The sequence below is a fragment of the Myotis lucifugus genome, unplaced genomic scaffold, assembly GCF_000147115.1.
Source record: "Myotis lucifugus unplaced genomic scaffold, Myoluc2.0 scaffold_130, whole genome shotgun sequence".
In the NCBI taxonomy this organism is placed as follows: Eukaryota; Metazoa; Chordata; class Mammalia; order Chiroptera; family Vespertilionidae; genus Myotis; species Myotis lucifugus.
In genome coordinates, this window is record NW_005871178.1 from 1,217,400 (window position 1) to 1,236,830 (window position 19,431).

A 19,431-nucleotide genomic window follows, 5' to 3' on the forward strand; every position below is an offset into this window, starting at 1 on the left:
CTATATGAACCGAGTTAAAGACGGCTCCCTCGGAGTACGCGCAATTCACGCGAGCCGACTTAACTCGTTTCCCGCACTCCAAGTGTTAAAACTGATAAAAACTGATCTTTGTTGTTTTTTTTTTTGTTGTTGTTTTTTAAAAATATATTTTGATTTTTTACAGAGGAAGGGAGAGAGATAGAGAGTCAGAAACATCGATGAGAGAGAAACATTGATCAGCCACCTCCTGCACACCCCCCACCGGGGATGTGCCTGCAACCAAGGTACATGCCCTTGACTGGAATCGAACCCGGGACCCCTCAGTCCGCAGGCCGACGCTCTATCCACTGAGCCAAACCGGCCATGGCAAAACTGATCTTTGTCTGGGGGAAGTTCTTAGATGTAATAGATTCAAAAATATCTGTACTGTGAATTTAAATGTTTAAGTCACAAATTGAAAACATTTCTCCATAAACTTGTACGTCCTTTGCTATAAAATGTACCCAATGTATTAATTGAGCTGTATCTTTAATATTGCATGGAACTCATGGCTCACATAAAGCTAAAGAGACGTACTTGCAATTTTGCACATTTAGAATCAACTGATATTTGATATTATTAGAAAAGTATTGTATTCTATGGGAAATTCTTTGTTTACTTAATTCATGATCTTTCCCCTTTTGTAAAATATGTTTAGGCTTCTCTTAATTATCTAACAAAGTTTCCATAACTGAAAAAAAAATTTTTTTTTACCATCTCTTCATCTAAAATTAGAGGTGGTGTGTGTGTGTGTGTGTGTGTGTGTGTGTGTGTGTCTATAAGAATCAAGCAAAGGTTATGAGTTCAAATTCTGGTTGGAAAATCTTTTAAATTTATTTCTGCTTAACATTTAATTCTGATTTCAGGTGACTGTCAATTGTGTTTTGATTGGGAAGCAGAATTTCAGTATTATTGGCTTAAAATGCTTTTACAAGACAAACACCTTTTATATTCTGTAGCAAATTGCCATTGCCATTCTTTGTGAAATTTGCAATATAAAACTGTCTAGTTGTATCTTATAGAATGTTTGTGTCCTCTCAAAATTTATATGCTGAACCCTTGTCCCCAAAGTGACGGTACTGGGGGGTCAGGCCCCTGGAAGGTACTTGGGTCATGAGGGTAGAGCCCTCATGAGTGAGATCAGTGCCCTTATAAGTGACCTCAGAGAGCTCCCTGGCCCCCACCTGTGAGAACACAGCTGTCATGAACCAGGAAGTTGGCTCTTGTCTGACACCACATCTACCAGTGCCTTGAGCTTGGACTTCACAGCCTCCAGACTGTGAGGAAGAAGTTGTTCAAGCCACCCAGACTGTGGCACTGTTATCACAGCCAAATGGACTGAGGCTTTATAGCACTCGTGTCTTGGTCTCCACTCAATGCTGCATCAATATCATGCCTTAATTTTAAATGTAAAGATTTGTTCACTTGTATTTGTTTAACTAAAACACTGATTTAATTATAACTAAAATAATAAGTACTCCAGTTTAATTATCAATAACAATTTATATGATGGTAGCTCATACTGTATTTAAAATGTTCAAAGAAATTTACAATACTCTAGCAATATATAGAAAAAAATTCAGTGGAACTGAAACAATCCATTGGCACTGATCGGTGGTGGGTTTGTGTGGAACACCAGAAAACTAGAAGTGCCCAGCCTGCACACTACAACGCCCCGATGGATGTATTAAGTGATGCAATTAAAGCAGCGGTTTTCAACCTGTGGGTCGAGACCCCTTTGGGAGTCAAACGACCCTTTCACAGGGGTCGCCTAAGACCATCGGAAAACACATATATAATTACATATTGTTTTTGTGATTAATCACTATGCTTTAATTATGTTCAACTTGTAACAATGAAATTGGGGGTCACCACAACATGAGGAACTGTATTAAAGGGTGGTGGCATTAGGAAGGTTGAGAACCACTGAATTAAAGTGAAATGTAGCCCTACTACAAAAATACATTTGTGTTCAATGGCAAAATGCTGTATACTGCTTTGGCTTGTAAATTTAAATTAATTAAAGTAAAATAAAAATTTGAAAATCAGTTTTTCAGTCAGCCTTGCCACATTCCCAGTACGTGGCTAGTTGTAACTATATTGAGTGCAGTTTAGAAAGCAGAGTAGAGAGATTTGGGGAGCTGCTGGGAGATGTGGAACTTTGCGAAGAGGGAACAATCACGGAAAAGAATTTTGTTTCCTTGTTGTGCCATGCTATCTTCCCTTTGCTGTTCCCTCAAGAAAATCTACAGGAAGTATATTTTTTCCAAGGCTTTCAGAATCAGATTAGTGATTGCTTTTAGTTATTGTATTAGTTTTCTTAAACTGTTGTAACAAAATATCCCTTCTGGACAGTGTCTCTTCTTATAAGGAAACTAATCCTATCAGCTCAGGTCCCCACCGTTATGATCTCATTTAAACAAAACTACTTCCTTACTCCACATATAGCCACGCTGGGGGTTAGGGCTTCAACATACGAACAAGGGGACACATTCAGTTCATAACTGTTAAGAGACCCATGGGAGTATTTTATTTTATCCACTTACCATTTAAAATTTTAGAAGTTTTGTTTTATTTTAAGAATTTTGATAACTGAAGAGCCACAGAAAAGTGGACCAATGAGAATCCACAGGCTGGCCCAGGGTTTTATAGCAAACTTACTTTTTTTTCCTGCCCAGATTCGTGTTAGCTAATAAGTAACTAAATGTACCTTTCCCTTAATCACTCTATTGGGGAGCTAATTTGAGACAACTTCTGATCTAAACTGTTTTAAGTGGGAAAATATTAATTTGGATGATTCCCCTTCTTCTCTCTCATCCTAAAAGTGGCCCATAGGATCACAGGAAGTTTGTTAACAGTGTAACATGGTGGATGGGGCAGGGTGGGCATCTGGCCATGGTTGTTCTCTGCTGGCATCATCTGCTAAAGCAACTCATCCCTCTGTTCTTCGCTTACCTCATAACCTAAAGAATCTAAATGTATTCTCCCTTTGACTTACAGAGAGACACTCTATCCTTTAAGACTGTGTGTTATGCAAACATCATTGAAAAGAATGTTTGGAACAAAAGCTACCAGTGCTCTGCTCACAAGATGTGCAGAAATACAAGAAAAGCATAAAGATTTCTCCCACAAGGATAACAGCACCTCTAACTACTTCAGCATGTGTACTCTAAAAATAAAGACGTTCTCATGCATAATTACCATATTATCACAAGAAAGAAATTTGACAATGATTTCATAATATCACAACTTCAATAATTCATTAATGTCCGGTCCATATTAAAATTCCTATTTTCCCAATAAACTATTTCATGGCTTAAAAAAACAAAAATAACCCCAAAATATAATCCTATCAAGGTTAATCATTCCATTTGGTTGTCTCTTTACTTTTTGTCTAACACAGAACCTTCTCCATTTTTTCCCACTGGGGGGAAAAAATCCCATATTCTAAATTTGTCTGAGAGCTTTCTTGTGATATAAGTTAACCTGCTCCTCTTTCCCATATATTCCTGACAAATTGGAAATTGAGTCTGGAGACTAGATCAGATTCAAATTAAATCATTTTGGCAACAATACTGCATAGGTGCTATTTATTTTAAATACAATGAGAGCTCACTTAATGTCAGTTTTTCTTGCTACTGGTGATATTAAGTGTGATTACAGTCCTTGGATGGCAACTGCAAGATCTCTCCTCCAAGGCACCATCTTCCTTTTGAAGTTGGTAAGAAATCTGAGGTGTGATCCTTTCGGTATCAAGCAAACAGTTCATTCTCCAACAGGTTTTCGCACCCACTGATAATTCTTCCCTGAATTAATTATTACACAGGGGTTAGGCTTTGTTATTAGTCACGAAAGCCAAGCTTTTAACATAAAAAAAGGGGGGGGGGTGAAAAGGGAAGAAGCAACAAGTCTCTCTTCCTGTAAAAGTGCCAGTTTCTTAAAATTGATAGCTGTGGCTTTCAAAATCTTATTTTGGAATATCACATTAGGAATTTTACTCTGCTCTTTAAGTTCTCCAGCATCCAACCCCCACCCTGGGGGTAGCGAGACTTGGCCTTAGTCACAGCAGTGGAAAGACTATAAATAGAGTGGAATTGTGGAGAAGGAAACACACATCAGGGACCATTTCAAGTATATCTCCAGCTATACTTAGAAAGCAATCCTTTTGAATGGTAGAGTTAGAAAATCATCAATGAATGCTAAAACTAGTGGGCAAAGGCCTGATGAGACACAAGTATTTACATAGTCTTGGCATACAGCATCATAAGTTACTTAATTTATAAAGAAAAAGAAGTGGCTTTAAAGTTGAGTGGCTTTAACCTGATCAAAGTTAACATCACCGATAATAGGACAAACTGAAAATAGGTGCCTCCTGACGCACCTGGAACACATGTCATTTCTGTGCTTTTTCTGCCCAAAATGCAAACTCTGGATTTAATCAGGCAAATCCAAGTTCAGGGCCATGCTAGAATAACTCTTCTGTGCTCTTCAAAAATGTTACGGTCAAGAATGGGAAAGATCAACTGAAGAACCATTTCAAAATACAGGAGACTAAAGAGGCATAACAACTAAAGGTAATATGTGATTCTGGACCAGGTCAAAAAAGGGAGGGGGGGAGCCATAAGGGACATTATGGAGACAACTTGCAAAATTGGAATATGGACTATAGATTAGAAAATATTACATCCATGTTAAGTTTCCTGATTTTAAGAATTATTCTACGATTATGTGGGGGGGAAAATCCTTGTCTAAGAAGATGCACATAAGTAGGGATAAAGGGACATATCTCCAAGTTACCCTCAAAAGGTTTAAAAGTGTGCACACACACATATATTTAGAGAACAAAATAATGAAATAGGAGGCAAATACAATTGGTGAGTCTGGGTGAAGAGTATAATTCTTGCAACTTTCCTTTAAGTTTAAAATTATATTCTCTCCACCATGAAAATAAGCTACTTTTGTTTCTTTCACTTTCCTTATCTCTGCTCTAAAATTCTGGTGGGAAAATGAGAACTGGTCCTGGAGACAGGAAACCTGGTTAAAACGCTCACATTCAACCAGGACTTGTTGGAATACCTTGGGGCTACTAGACACTTTCTCTCTCCAGGCGCCTGGTTGTTTTTATCTGCATAAAATTGAAGTAGGCCCCTGCGGTTCTAGGATTCCAGGACAGGCTGCCAGAATGGAAAGGCCTGGATTTTTTGTTCACCTATTGGGGTTTTGCTATTCACACTTCCAGATGAGGTCTTCCTCTCCAAGCTGCCATTCATTTCCCCAGCTGACTCCGAAGCTCCCACAGCAGGTCGAGTTCATTGCTCTTTATGCGGCCCCCATTGGACAGGTGTGCACTCTTGGACTGTCAGGGTAGGACACTAGCCATTTAAGTAAGGTCTCATACATGACCACCTGTGGGTTGATTTCAGACTCACAAAGCAGCTTTGTGATCACACACTGGCTTTCTGTGTGGTTTTCCTAGAGAGGGAGTGAACAGACCGGCAGAAACTGACCTCTTCGTCTTGTTTCCTACTGTATTCACAATACCTGTGCATAGCACACACTTGATGAATCTTCATTAAGCGACTGAACACAAGCTTTGATCTGCTTGACAGTTACACACTCATGCTACAAGTCAGTAAACTGACCTCCTGGGTTACGCACTGGGCTGAGAGAGATGAGAGAGATCCACCATCCTCTGGATGATAATTATGATTTAGAGTTTACAAAGCTGACAACCAGTGAATTTTCATGACATCACCAAGGTCATGACTCCCAAGGGCCCAGACTTGGCTACACGCTGTCCCCCCTCTGCAGCTCTTCTATCTTGCCTCATTTCTCAAACTGCTAGCTAGGCAGGGTACCAAATCTATGTCTACATTTCTACCCTTATTTATATATGACAGATTTATATATGTGTATATATTTTTTTCCTAAAACTTATTTTTTGCTAATGTAGGAGACTCTTAGAATGAAAAGGTAATTTGTACCATTCCTTCCCTCCTCCATGGTAGGACAGATAACCAAAGTATTTGTTTTTCTTGTTGCTGCTCTTTGATTTTGGTAGTTTTGATTTTTGATTCTCTTGACTCAGTGGGTTATGATTTAGGTACTTTACAATCACAATCAAGAATTATCAAAAGACTCCACTATAGCCCAGCTGGTATGGCTCAGTGGTTGAGCATCAACCTATGAACCAAGAGGTTATGGTTCGATTCCTGGTCAGGGCACAGGCCCGGGTTGTAGGCTTGATCCCCAGTGTGGGGTGTGCAGAAGGCAGCTAATCACTATTGGTGTTTCTATCTCCCTCTCCCTCTCCTTTCTCTGAAATCAATGAAAGTATATAATAATAATAAAAAAAAGAGCCCACTATGTAGTTTTTTATTTTGAAGTTGAGGGGATGGGATTATGTTGAGAACCAAAGAGGCAGGGGCTGGAAGCTGGTGCTTTGAGTTAAAGAGGTGGAACTGGCTGAGTCTGCTGGGGTGATAACTTCCTGAGCCCAGGAAGAGAGTAAGAATCCTGTTTCCGAAAGTCACTACCTGCACTCAGAGTCCCCCGGGGAGGGCGTCGGTGGGTCGCTATGGTGCATGGACTCAAAGCACTGCAGCTTGGAAGCGGCATGCAAGGACAGAGTGGAAGACGGCGTGGAGGAGCCCTGTGGGGAGAGCAGTGCCCATCAGAGGGCGGAGGACCAGCTCTACAGCACCACTGGCAACAATGGTGACACCAGGACCTAGGACCAGGCTCTTCCCACAGTCTGGTGCCAGGTTTGTCAAGGATTCTTATGTGAACGCTTGGGTTGGAGGCCACAAGATCCTAATAATGACTGAAAATGGACTTCTTAGCTACTCTTAGGACAGGTTTAATTTGCCGAGGAAAAAATTTCTTACAGAGCTTCTCGACTTTATTTCCACCTCTGTGCACGTGAACAAGAGCTGGGAGGCTATGTTAAGTTGGTGTGACTGCAGATGGGTCTTCCCGCTCAGGTTTGCTTTAACATTCCTCATTCCATGCCCTATGAGTTTTTATAATCATTTGTCTTCCAGACTAACATGATCCACAAACTATTCACATATAACCAGTGACTTTTAAATTACTTTAACTTGTAAATCCCTTATAAAAAGCCCATTTCCCATAGTATTTATTTCAAATTGATAAGGAATTATTGCATTGACCAGGTCCAAATTTGGCACATGCCAGGGTTGTGGGCCTGATCCCCAGTGAGGGGCTTGTAGGAGGCAGCCGATCTATGATTCTCTCTCATCATTGATGTTTCTATCTCTCCCTCTCTCTTCCTCTCTAAAATAAAAAAAAAAAAAAAGACCAAATGAAGATGAGTGAGCTCAGCAAATTGATTAGTCATGTTTCTCCTCCCATTGTGATGCTGTATCAGTGAAATAAGAACTTCTGATCATGAGTGGATAATGCTATATTGAAATTCCACAAATCTACCTTAATTTCACATTTCATAAGAGCTACTAACAGTAGCTCACCTATGTGTAATGCTCAGTTCACAAACACTTCTACATACACCATCTCATTTCATTCTGAACATAACTCTGTGATATGAGCAGGGAAGATATTACCATTTTCACCTGTCAAGTGAGAAAAGCAAAGTTCAGAGAATCAAAGTCACTTGTCCAAGGTCCCAGTTAGCAAGTTGCCAGGGTAGGACTAGAAGCCAAGAATAAAGACTCCTTTTTGAATGCTATAGCCACTGTGCCCTACTGCTTCCTGGTTTGGCAAGTGAGGAACTTGGTTATAGAGGTCTTACTTTCACGTTCTTTTCCCCAAGGAGAGCTGGTGTAAGGAATTTGGGAACTGCATAAGTGAAGAAGATGACTAGATAAAACGGCAGTAATTCCCATGAGGAAATCATGGAAAATGCATTTAGATGTAGTGCTTATGACCTCAGACGTCTTTATACTGATGCACAAAAGATTAGGAATGATCACAGTAAACTTGGAATTTTAACCCAAGGGAACTATAGTCCTACTGATGTCAAGAAAACCTTGTGGGTTGAGGATCTCACCTATGGTACGGCCCAATGGAAAGTTGAATCATTCAAAAGAAATATCTAGTAGTAGGAAAAGGAGAGTCACAAAATATAAAGAGGGTAGAGTCTTAATTGGAAATCCATAGATCTGAAATAGACACAGAGAAGAACGTTTAAGTGAAGCAAAAGGAGAGAAATTCTACCCGTGGGAGTGTGTTCTTATCTAAAAGGCTACAGCAAACATTAAGAAAGTCACACATTTCAAGACTGAACAGATTAAAAAAGAACTCCGGTTTCTTTTCTGAGGCAGGCTTCTAGACCCATAAGAACTTGCAGATCTGTCCGAGGGAAAATAGATGTTGGCAAAATTACAAAAATAAAAACAACAAAATTCCAAGTCCAATCATTTCTGATTTCTCCCATGACACATACCCCAAATTATCTGTGAAAGTGAGGAAAGACTGGACACAGGCAATGTTCAAATTTTCCAAGTGGGGAGTAGGACAGATTCCAGAAACAATAGACCAATGGCAAGTAATAAAAATCCAAGCCCGGAGTATTTAGCATAGAGTTTGCCCTTTAAAATGGAAAGCAGTGGTCTTCAGGGGGGCAGAGTCATTAAACCAAGCCATGACAAGGTGACTTCATTTATCATGGTGACTGGATTGACAGAGCAAAGGATATAAGGATATAGAGGATTGGCCATTAGCAAAATTTCTGACATTCTTTCATGAGGTTGGACAAAGTAGAAACATGAGCTGGATGTTAGCAAAATGTTCAAGTTGTGGCTTGTTGGGCTTGTCCAAAGTGTGTGTGTCGATTGGTGTGTCCATGACAACTTGGGCAGCAAAAGAAAATTCTCTAATTGGCTTCTGAACTTGATCCTTGGCTCGATCAAAATTTTATTAGTAACTTGAGTAAGAACTCAGACGCTTCGGTGTGCTGAAGCTGGTTTGTGAGAGATCATTACATTTTCAGAAACCATGTGAGCAGGCAGACATCATGTCGTTAGACTGTAATTGGTCATGGCGGGGTGTTTAGACCACAGAAATAATAAGCACTGCAAACCAGGCCACAAGAGGATGGTAAACATGTACCACCACACCACTGAAGATAAAGTAGATATGTCAGTCAGGACTCTTTTGACTAAAGCTAAAACTGGTTTAAGCCAACAAACAAAACCCAGCAATTTCAAGTAACTGACAAGTCCACGTTAAACCTACCTACAGGCAGAGTTGGAACCTGAGCTCGAGTGATGTCAGAAACACTCGTCTCTCTCCCTCTATTCCATTTTCTTCCATGTTGGCTTTGCTCAGTAGTAACTCAAGGTTTTGGGGTTTTTTGTCTTGTTTTGTTTTTGATCATATCAGCATTGCAACAATGTGGAAAGAGAGCCCCTCTTTCCCAGTAGTTTAAGCCAAGCACCCCATCGCTTTGATGAGATGAATAGAATGCCGATTGTTAGTCCTGGGTTATACTCCCATATCTGTGTGCAGAGACTGACAATGAGGAAGTGGCTGGCCCAGGGAAAATCATGCTGCTTTTTCATAAAGTTACCAGGAGAAAGGGAGACGGATGCTAGGTATCTGAGGAACATGTGACCACCACGTGCATTTACTTAATCTGTAAAATGGTGGAGGAATTATAGTTCATCTAAAAAAGTGTAATAATAGAATGATTGAATTAGCAGGCATATTATGTCAAATCAGGAAGTGTAAGAACTGTGCTGTAATTGCTTAACCACTCTTGGAGTACTGTATTCAGTTCTTGGCCCTGTGCTATACAAAGGGACATTAAAATTTCATGAGAAGGCTAATGAGGTTGTCCTAAAACTATGTATGCAGAAGAATGTATGAAAAACTGGTTGAACCAGGGAATGTTTGCTTTGGAGAGAACACTTAAAGACTCAGGATCTCTGTTTTCAAATACTGAAAGTCCTCTTCTAACAGAGGGTGTCCAATGTGAGATGCGACAGGGCAGGGGACAGATTTGGTTCAACATAAGAAACTACTTTGGAACCATGAGCGCTGCCCAGCAATGGAATGGATTGACTCTGTGTCACTAGAAATGTTCGAATTTAGATGAGCAAACTTCTGGAAAGCGATGGGAGAGTTTTCTTGGGATATTGCATAATAGAGTAGCACTTTACATGGAGGCTGGGCTCTAAAGTCAGTAAGGAAAATCAGGTAAAGCCAAAGTCACCTTGAAAACTACTACCTATAAAGCATGGTAATGATAGATCATGAGTTTGTGCATGTGATATATATGTATAATACATTTAATAATTCACTGTATAATAAAGAGGGCAATCTTTTAAACACAGGTGTCATACAACCCTGTGAGAAGTATGTGGGGACCAAATAAAGCAACTACTGATTCAAGTCTATTTCACACACTATGGGGCACGTGCTGACAGAGTGTAATAGTGGGTACATTGTAGACAGAACTTCACTTGTCCCTCCCACTACTCTACAAACACATTTAGTTGAATCATTCTGTTGTACAATAAATTTGACTGGCTTTGCCCCTGGTTCCCAGGAAGGAGAAGCTCAATCCTTGTAATTGGAGTGTTTTTGTTATTCATGAACTAGTAGCCCTGCACACGAATCCATGCGCCAGTAGCTCGCTGCCACCCTCCAGTAGCTCCCTCCGCCTCCTCCCCCATAGCTTGCTGCCCTGGCCCCTTCTGTAGCTCTCTGATGCCCACTTGTAGCCAGTAGCTTGCTGCTGCCCTCCTGTAGCTCCCCTCCCCCCGCCACCTCCCCCTTCATAGCTTGCTGCCCTGGCCCCTCCTGTAGCTCTCCGCTGCCCACTTGTAGCTCGCTGCCCCACCATCCTGCTGATCCATGATACGGTTGGTCGATATGCTTCACGGTGTAACGGCCATTTGTATATTACATCTTTATTATATAGGATTCTTGGATCACACGGGAGTTTATGTTGAGAGATGACATGATTCAGGATGGGGGCTGGTCACCAGGAGACTGATGTGATCAGAGGGTTGAAACTTGGAGCCAGCCCCACCTCCAGGGAGGAGAGAGAGGCTGGACATTAAGTTCAATCACATGGGTAATGGTTCCATCGCTCATGCCCCCAAAATAAAACCCCAGCACAAACTCTAGACATTGAGCTAAATGGAGCTTCCTGATTGGGGATCACAAATATGTACAGAGGATGATGGGCCCCAACTCCACCGAACTCTGCACTCCAGACCCTTCCACACCTCAGCTTATGCATTTTTCCATCTGGCTACCCTTTGTAAGAAAGCTGTCGTTATAAGCATAGTGCTTGCCTGAGCTTTGTGAGTCATTCTAGAGAAGGATCGAACCTGAGGCTATTGTGGGAAACTGTGAATCTGTAGTCAGTGGTCAGAAGTGCAGGAGGCTGGCAATTAAGGAAAAGGTAGTCCTGCTGGGAACCAAGCCCTTAACCTACAGAGCCCAATGCTAACTAGGCTTTTAGTGTCAAAATTGCACAGCAGGACACCAGTTGATGTCATAGCAACTGTAACTTAGAGACAGGGATGTGGTTGTACAGTACCTCAAATGAGTGTTAAAACTTCAAAAATTCTTTCTTAAAGCAAAGACCAAGCAAAATGAACACTTTTATCTATGCCCCCCCAACACACACAGAAGCCATTATTAGGTAATTATCTCTTACTATCTCACTTTATGAAAATTATGTTCAAAAGATGCAAGAAAACTGGAACCTAAGAGTCTTAGCTCCTGTGATTTCAAGTTACCAACTCACGTTACCATAAAGCAGCTCAGGTCCAGTGAAACAACTTGAGACTGGGGAGAGGGCAGAGCCCCTCTTTCTATGTCAGAATAGGACCTGGGAGACCCTAACACCATAATGACAAGATGAGCATGTCCACAGCCTAATGCCTTAAAGGTTGGCAAGATTTTTCTTTTCCCTTTTCCTTTCAGAGAAATATGAATCAAAAATATCTACTGCCAATTTCACAGAAATTTAGGCGAAGGGGAAATCCACTTGCAGACTCTTCCAGGGCCACAAGGGTAATGTGATTGTCCCAGTCCCCGCAGTCAGAGGCTAACAGCAGCACTATTCCTCCCAAACACAGCACCCACTCAACCGCTCAGGATGCCCTCAGACGCTGCCCGGCTCCCTTGAGAGTGGAGGGTAGGAACCAATTCCCAGAGCAGAAGTGGGATCAAGGCGGGAAGTTACAGGGGGACCTTCTCAGCTGAATATAATGACTTCCTGAGCGGAGAGAGGTTCCCAGGAGATTGAGAGAGGTTCCCAGGAGATTGAGAATGAACTCCCTGTCACCAGCATGTCTGAGCTGAGGGTCACTGGGGACGAGCAGACAGAAAGGTGTGCATACCTGATAAGGGGTGAGGACACCAGCCTTCACAGCCCCTGGTTCCAACCCAACTGCATGTTCCAAGTAGAACCAGGGAACACAACCCCAGGTAAGGAGACTTTCAGCTGGGTCCTTACCAGACATTTCTCAGCAATAAATCCCCCTCGATACCTCCTGCATGATGTTATTTAGGGCAGTTAAGGGAGACTCTGGCAATTACTTCAGTGCTGTTTAAATTCATTATCTAATGCTAATTAAAATGATCTGTTTCCCTGTCACTAAGGAAAATCTTGTTAGGGAAACTGATGAGCTGCAGCGAGCTTTCTGTCACGGGGCTGGGAGCAGAAGCGCGCCTGGAGCACCAGGCATCCTATGTCACTGACGATAAAGGGCGAGGGAGGATTGGCCTGGTGGGTTCCCAGAGCCAGCCAGGCATCTGAAGGGCACTTGGCAGGATGGCAGACCTGCCTCTGACCCGCTATACCACCTTGGGGCAGTCACCTCCTCTCTCTGGCTTGGTTTAGATCAGTGGGTCTCAACCTAGGATGCACACTAGAATCACCAAGGGAACTTCCAACAATCCAGAGACCCGGTGCGCCCAGAGCAATGAAAATCCTGGAGACAGGCCGAGGCGTTAGTACTTTAAAGCTCCGTAGGTGATTCCAGTGTGCAGGTGAGGTGAACACCACTGCACTGGGTGGTTTCCAAGGACCCCTCCAGGCCTGTGTCCTCCCCATTTCCAGACTAATTGGGTGAAGAGAAGTCGCTGGCTTAGTGCATCACTCTCCTGCAGACATTGGTTACAGTGAGTCTGTCTCAGCTGAAATCCACATGCGTGGCAGTGAGGAGGTAACTGTTGTTCAAGCAGGGTTCACATTATATTCTGCATATGCCTAGCACATACCAGGAGCTCAGTACTCATTTGACAAAAGAATGGTGCAGAGGCCAAAAATTCAATTTGCAATTCACCTCATCTCTCTGTTTCACGTTGAGTGGCATTTTAATAATTTTGCTTTTTATCACTTAGCAGAATAAGTAGTTACTGAAGTTAAAGAAAGTATAGAACTCATTTTAAGTAACAGAATAGCCCCAAACTAATAGTGGCTTAAACAAGATAAATGTTCATTTCCCTAACACATAACATCTTGGTTTTCAGAACATGGTCCTGGGACCAGCACACCATCCACATCACCTAGGAACTTGTTAAAAATGCAGACCCAGCCCAGATGGCATGGCTCAGTGGTTGAGCATCGACCTATGAACCAGGAGGTCACAGTTCCATTCCCGGTCAGGATATATGCTTGGGTTTCAGGCTCCATCCCCAGTGTGGGGTGTGCAGGAGGCAACCGATCAATGATTCCCTCCCATCATTGATGTTTCTCTCTTTCCCTCTCCCTTCCTCTTTGAAATCAATAAAAATACATAAAAAAATAAAAATGCAGACCCAGGCTTTAAACTGTGTCTACTGAATCAGAAACTTTGGAGGTGAAACTCAAAACTGTTTTAATAAGGCCTGCAGGTGATTTGAGAACTGCCTTTATAAAAGACCTTCAGAGCTGCATTCTGCGGCTAGCACAGCATCTCCATGAAGTTGTCAGAGACCCATGTTCCTTTCTGCTCACCACTCCATCCCTAGGGCAAAAACCTGTCTCTGTGATCCAATGTGGCTGCTAGAGTTCCAGCCATCACATCTAAGTTCAAAAGAGCAGGATGGAGAAAAGACCAGAGAAGGGCTCTGTCTCCTTTAACGTGATTTCCTACCCGAATACAACACTTCCTCTTACACTTCACTGACAAAAATCTTTTCTGTGAAGGCTAGAAATGTCCGAGTCGGGCACAGGCCCCCAGCTAAAAACTGAAGTTGTGTTAGAGGTACTAAGATAGGCACCTGGTTGTTCCTGCCTGAACTAGTGACTTAATGACAGCAATGAGGAAAACTAAAACTTATGCGTGCTTTCTGGGTGTCCAGGAACTGGGTTAAACACAACACAACAGTTTCTTGTTTAAGCTTCACAATTCTATGGGGAATTGTCACTTTTTGTAGAGGAGAAAAACCACAACAAAAACCCTGGGCTTGCAGAGGTTGGTTAATGTGTGGATGTCACATAACTAGAAAGTGGTGGAGCAGAATTTCCACCGCGGCAGTTTAGCTATGCTTCTCAGATGAAAGTGTTGGTGGAAGAGATGAAAGATGAGTCCTAACGATATTTTACATCCGTTCCTCATGAACAGGAAAAATGTAGCATTGGTTTTGCCGTCACTTAATAAGGGTGAGTGCAAAGCAGCCCCAGGCACTCCCGGACTGCATTTCCAGCTCACAAGACAGGCCTGCAGTGGTGTCTGCACCGGAGAAGCTCGGGCCTAATGCAAGGGAGGACCCAGGGTTTGTGGGGCCTGAAGCTTGTACAATTTAGGATCTTCCTTTAAGGAAAACATTAAATTGTGAATAAAGTATTTATTAGGTAGCAGGCTTTGGAAAACGGCCCTGATACTTAAGCACCTTGGGCTTCCCAGGAAATCTGCTGCCAGCACTTCCCTTCCCGGCACTGCTTTTGCACGGGGCACAGAGGACCTGGCCTTGAGCACACGTGCAGGTGACTGCAATCACGCACTCAGACTGTTTCATCCAGATGGGGGAGATGATGCTGAGTAGTTTTCTAACTTTTTGTTTTTTAGCAGCAGAACCCTGTTACAAAAGGAAATCTTACTCAAAGTCAGATCATGTTAAACAGATGTAAGTGGGGCTGCTCCCATAGGAGTCCAGGTAGTTGGTCAGGAGCCCCATCTACTCTGCCCCTGCCTCTCCCCACCCCACAACTCCCAAGGCATGCAGGCACCCTGGGTCTTCCAGGATCCCATCTGAAAAATCACCGGGTCTATTCCAAGCCCCTTTTCTTATAGAGGACAGAAGACCCAGAAAGGTTGACTAGCTCAGCCTACCGCACACACTGGTTGTTGGGGCACACAGATCTTTTCACTCTACCATAGTCGTCCTTCAATTCCCAGACCAGCCCTTAAATGCCTATTGCCAAGTGATCTCTCACTTAATCCCCAATGCAGTGTTTGTTATACTGTAGAATCAAAGCACAAATCAAATTACCTGCTTCTATGGTAAGTCAGAACATCGCCCACCGCAGCCCTGGTGGAAGGACTGGGTACCCCTTCCACATAATTAACTGGAAGTTATTTCTATCTCTGGGCAAGTCCCTGGGAAAGATGAGTGAAAGGGAATGGAACAGACAGACAGTGTTTGTACCACCCAGAGGGAAAGAGTGGGATCCCCTGGGTTTATGGGGACATAAAATATATTTATAAACTGAGCATAGATAGAAGTTATCTTAATAGTATGAAAAAGAAGACACAGAGATTTAAAGATATGTCACATGTAGGCACCATAGATATTTTCTTCTCCATCTTAGAAAGGTAGAGGGAAAGTTATTTTTTTCTTCCTCTAAAATATATATATTTACATATTCAACAAAAGATTACTAAAATAAGATTGCAGTTATATCGATACTGGTTCATGTTCTTTCTACAAGGCAATAAAACTTATCTTTGGAGTCATCCCTACTTTAGACAGAAATTGTTTGCAACTTATTGCTATTCTATATAACTCACCTTTCCAGAGTCTGGACCCTACTTAATAGACTAATATGTCAAACAAAGCCCTCCCCCCCCCCCTCCCTGAAAAGTCAAATAGCCTGTAGTTTTGTAAACGGTGCTCTAGGATGTCTCTGGAGCAAATCTTTTCGTCTTAGTTCTAGGCTTTGGATAATTTTATTTAACATTTGATTTTTTAAAAAAGTTGTATCTGTACACTGCAATCCTGTGACTTGGGAATCAAATAAAGCACGGATTATCTAGTCTACCTGGGGAATCGTATAAACACCGGCCAATTTTACAAGGCACCTTCTCAAGCACAATCTCATTGATTCTGACCCCAACCCTCTGAGATTTTCAGGTATTATCTCTATTTTTACAGATTAAAAAAAACACAAAACAGAATTTCCTAAAGATTGTGACTTACCCACATTCTTGGTCAGAGCCAGGATCCTCTGAAAATAAACTCCCAGCGCTTTTCGCGAGGTACGGCTCTCCACAGCTGTAGAGAATCTTACTGTTTAAAAAGTCTTTGTAAACTGAGGGAACATGAGGCAGGTGCCTTGTTTTATAGATGAAGAACTGAGAACCAACATCACCTGCCTAGCAAGTGGCAGAACTCACCCAGGAAAGTGATCCCAAAGTACCCCTTAGGCTTTCTCCAAGGACACCAACTCCCTTTCCAACCTGTCTAGCCCTCAGCATTCTACTTGAACAAGTTGATAGACTGTGAAGGAAGATGTTAACTACAGATAACAGCTAAAGGTGTTATTCCTACAAGGATTGTTTGCATTTTTTAAAAAAAGTCAATTTGGTCTCACCTGCCTTCACCCTCCGCTTGCTAACCTGTGGGCAAAAATAATGCAAGGAGCCTGCAAACCCCACCTTAACCCAGGTACCAGCTACAAATGGAATGACAGTGGCTTACACATTTAACTACTGTTCAAATGCATACAGCTGTTCCAGATTGTAAAATAAGCATCTAAACATGGTGAATTCATGGGTTTCCATGTGATTTCTTAGCCAATATATACTCAGGAGTACAAATGTAATTTTGCATTTTGGGGCAAGGGTTGCTGAAATGTTTGATATTAAAAATCTCAACGATGGGAACTTTGACTTCCATGTCATGGTTTCATAGTTGTCACAGAGGCCTTTTCAGCAACCCCCAAATCTCCCATGATTCTACCTGCGCAAATGTAAGCCTGGCCCCAAAAGTGAGCCCCGTGTGTGTGTGTCAGGCCCAGTTCTAGGTCCTGTATGTACATAAGCTCACTTCACACAGTGACCCAGTGAAATGTGCATCATCTTTCCATAAATGAGGAAACAGAAGCAGAGAGGCTCTGTATCTTGCTCAAAAATTACAAAGTGGTTGAGCCAGAGCTCCCAGTCACTATCCTACACGTCTCTAATTTTACTTGATTTTCAATTTCCAAAGGGTGAAGCATGCAAATACATAGCAGGAGATACATAAGAATCTAGCAACGAAGAAAAGTTTTGAGAGGAGTAAAAATGTACAGAAAAGCAAGCAGGCTAGATAGAGGAAAAGATGGAATACTGTATTTTACCAATTGTAACATGCCCTGACTGTAAAAACCCACCATTATTTTGTGTCACTAAGAAAAAAAAACTGCCTAGCCCTGTCGGTGTAGCTCAGGGGTAGAGTGTCAACCCAAGAATCAGGAGGTCACAGTTTGATCCCAGGCAGGGCATGTGCTAGGGTTGCAAGCTTGATTCCCAGGGGGCGTGCAGGAGGCAGCTGAAAGATGACTCTCTCATCATTGATGTTTCTCTTTCTCTCCCCCTTCCTCCTCTGAAGTCAATAAAAAAACTTATTAAAAAAATAAGAAGAAAAAAAAGTTGCCTAATAAAAAGGATCATGCCAAGATGCCATCAACTGTAAGATGCATCCTTTCAGAGGTTAAAATAAGACAAAAATAGTTCGTTTGTACAACTGGTGACATACATCCAGGCAGGCGGCAACAGGCTAAGGAGCCGAGATCCTAGGGGAAGGGAGAGTATCTTTCATGATTTATAAGCCCCAGAACTCCAAATACCTGGGGTTTGGGCCTCCGCCAAATTCTGATTTGATGCTGCTTACTAATGAGTACACTTCACCCCATGAACTAATCCTGTGGTCAGGGGAATGGTGTTGACTTGGGAGACGCGGGTCATGTGCAGCCAGCGGAAGCAGGCCATGATGACTTCACCCCACCCAAACAGGATGACTGCAAAATGTGGGAGACAGACCAAAACAAACGTCCACCAAGCTCTTACAAGCAGACACAGCGGATTCCAACGGGTCTATATTTAGAACTAGACTTAAATATTAAGCAACACAGATAGGGCAGAATAGTTGACTTGGCAAGAAAAAGAAAACTCAAGACTTGTCCATTTCCTCAGAAGCACTTTCGTGCTGTTACACAGGTCTTTAAGAATCATGTTTGTTCTTTCTATCACTGCCTACTGTTGGGTGGAATAGCAAGCAACAAGCCAATGTCTTTACTGGTACGTATACCAATGAGTTTTAAATGCAAGAGAATTTCTATCTAAAAGGAAAGTCTGTTTTTAAGCATCTGGAAGTCATTTAAAACATCTAAATTATTCATTATTTTTAATTATAGTCACCAAGAACACAAGGCAAAATGATTCTCATAACCCTACCAGATTCCCAGCCTTCCACTCAAGTAGTTGTCACATATCAAGTACAGCCAAGAGCTAATCATTTCCCCCAAGGCATAATCAATTTCCCTAAGAACAAGACAGCATGACCAATATTTCCCATTACCACGTTATCGCAGTTCACTTTGTCCACTTACATTCAACAATTGGCATGACTCCATGTTTAAAATTGGATAAAACATTTTGATGAAGGATTCCAAACACCATCACTTTATAGGGGATGGGAGTGGGAATATGGGCCCTATCTTCCAAGGCAACCCTTTGTTGTACATACATGTACACAGCAGTCACCGTCTGCTGGAACACTTGGAATGCAGGGCAGACATTTCGTTACTAATCATCAGACATGCAATGCAAACAGCAAACTGTATCCCCTGTTTAAAACTATTCATCTTGATAAAAAAAAAAAAAGACTGTTCATCTGGGAAAAGGTTAGGGAATTCAGGACACTTTGGTGGTGCCTTTAGATTTAGAAAAGGAGAGATGGTGTAGTTTGATGTACCAAACACCACCGACTGGTGGTCTTAACCAATAGAAATTTATCTCCTCAGGTTCTGGAGGCTGAAGTCCCAGATGAAGGAGTTAGCAAGGGTGGATGGCACGCACAGGCCTCACCCTTTGGCTTGTCAATGGTCTTCTGCCTTCACATGGTCTTTCCTTTATGTGTGTCTGACTCCCTTCTTCCAAGGGCACCAGTCATGTTGGATGAGGGCCAACCCATGACTTCACTGCACCTCAGCCACCTCTGTAAAGGCCCTATTTCCAAATACAGTCGCATTCTAAAGTTCTGGAGGATTAGGATTTCTACACA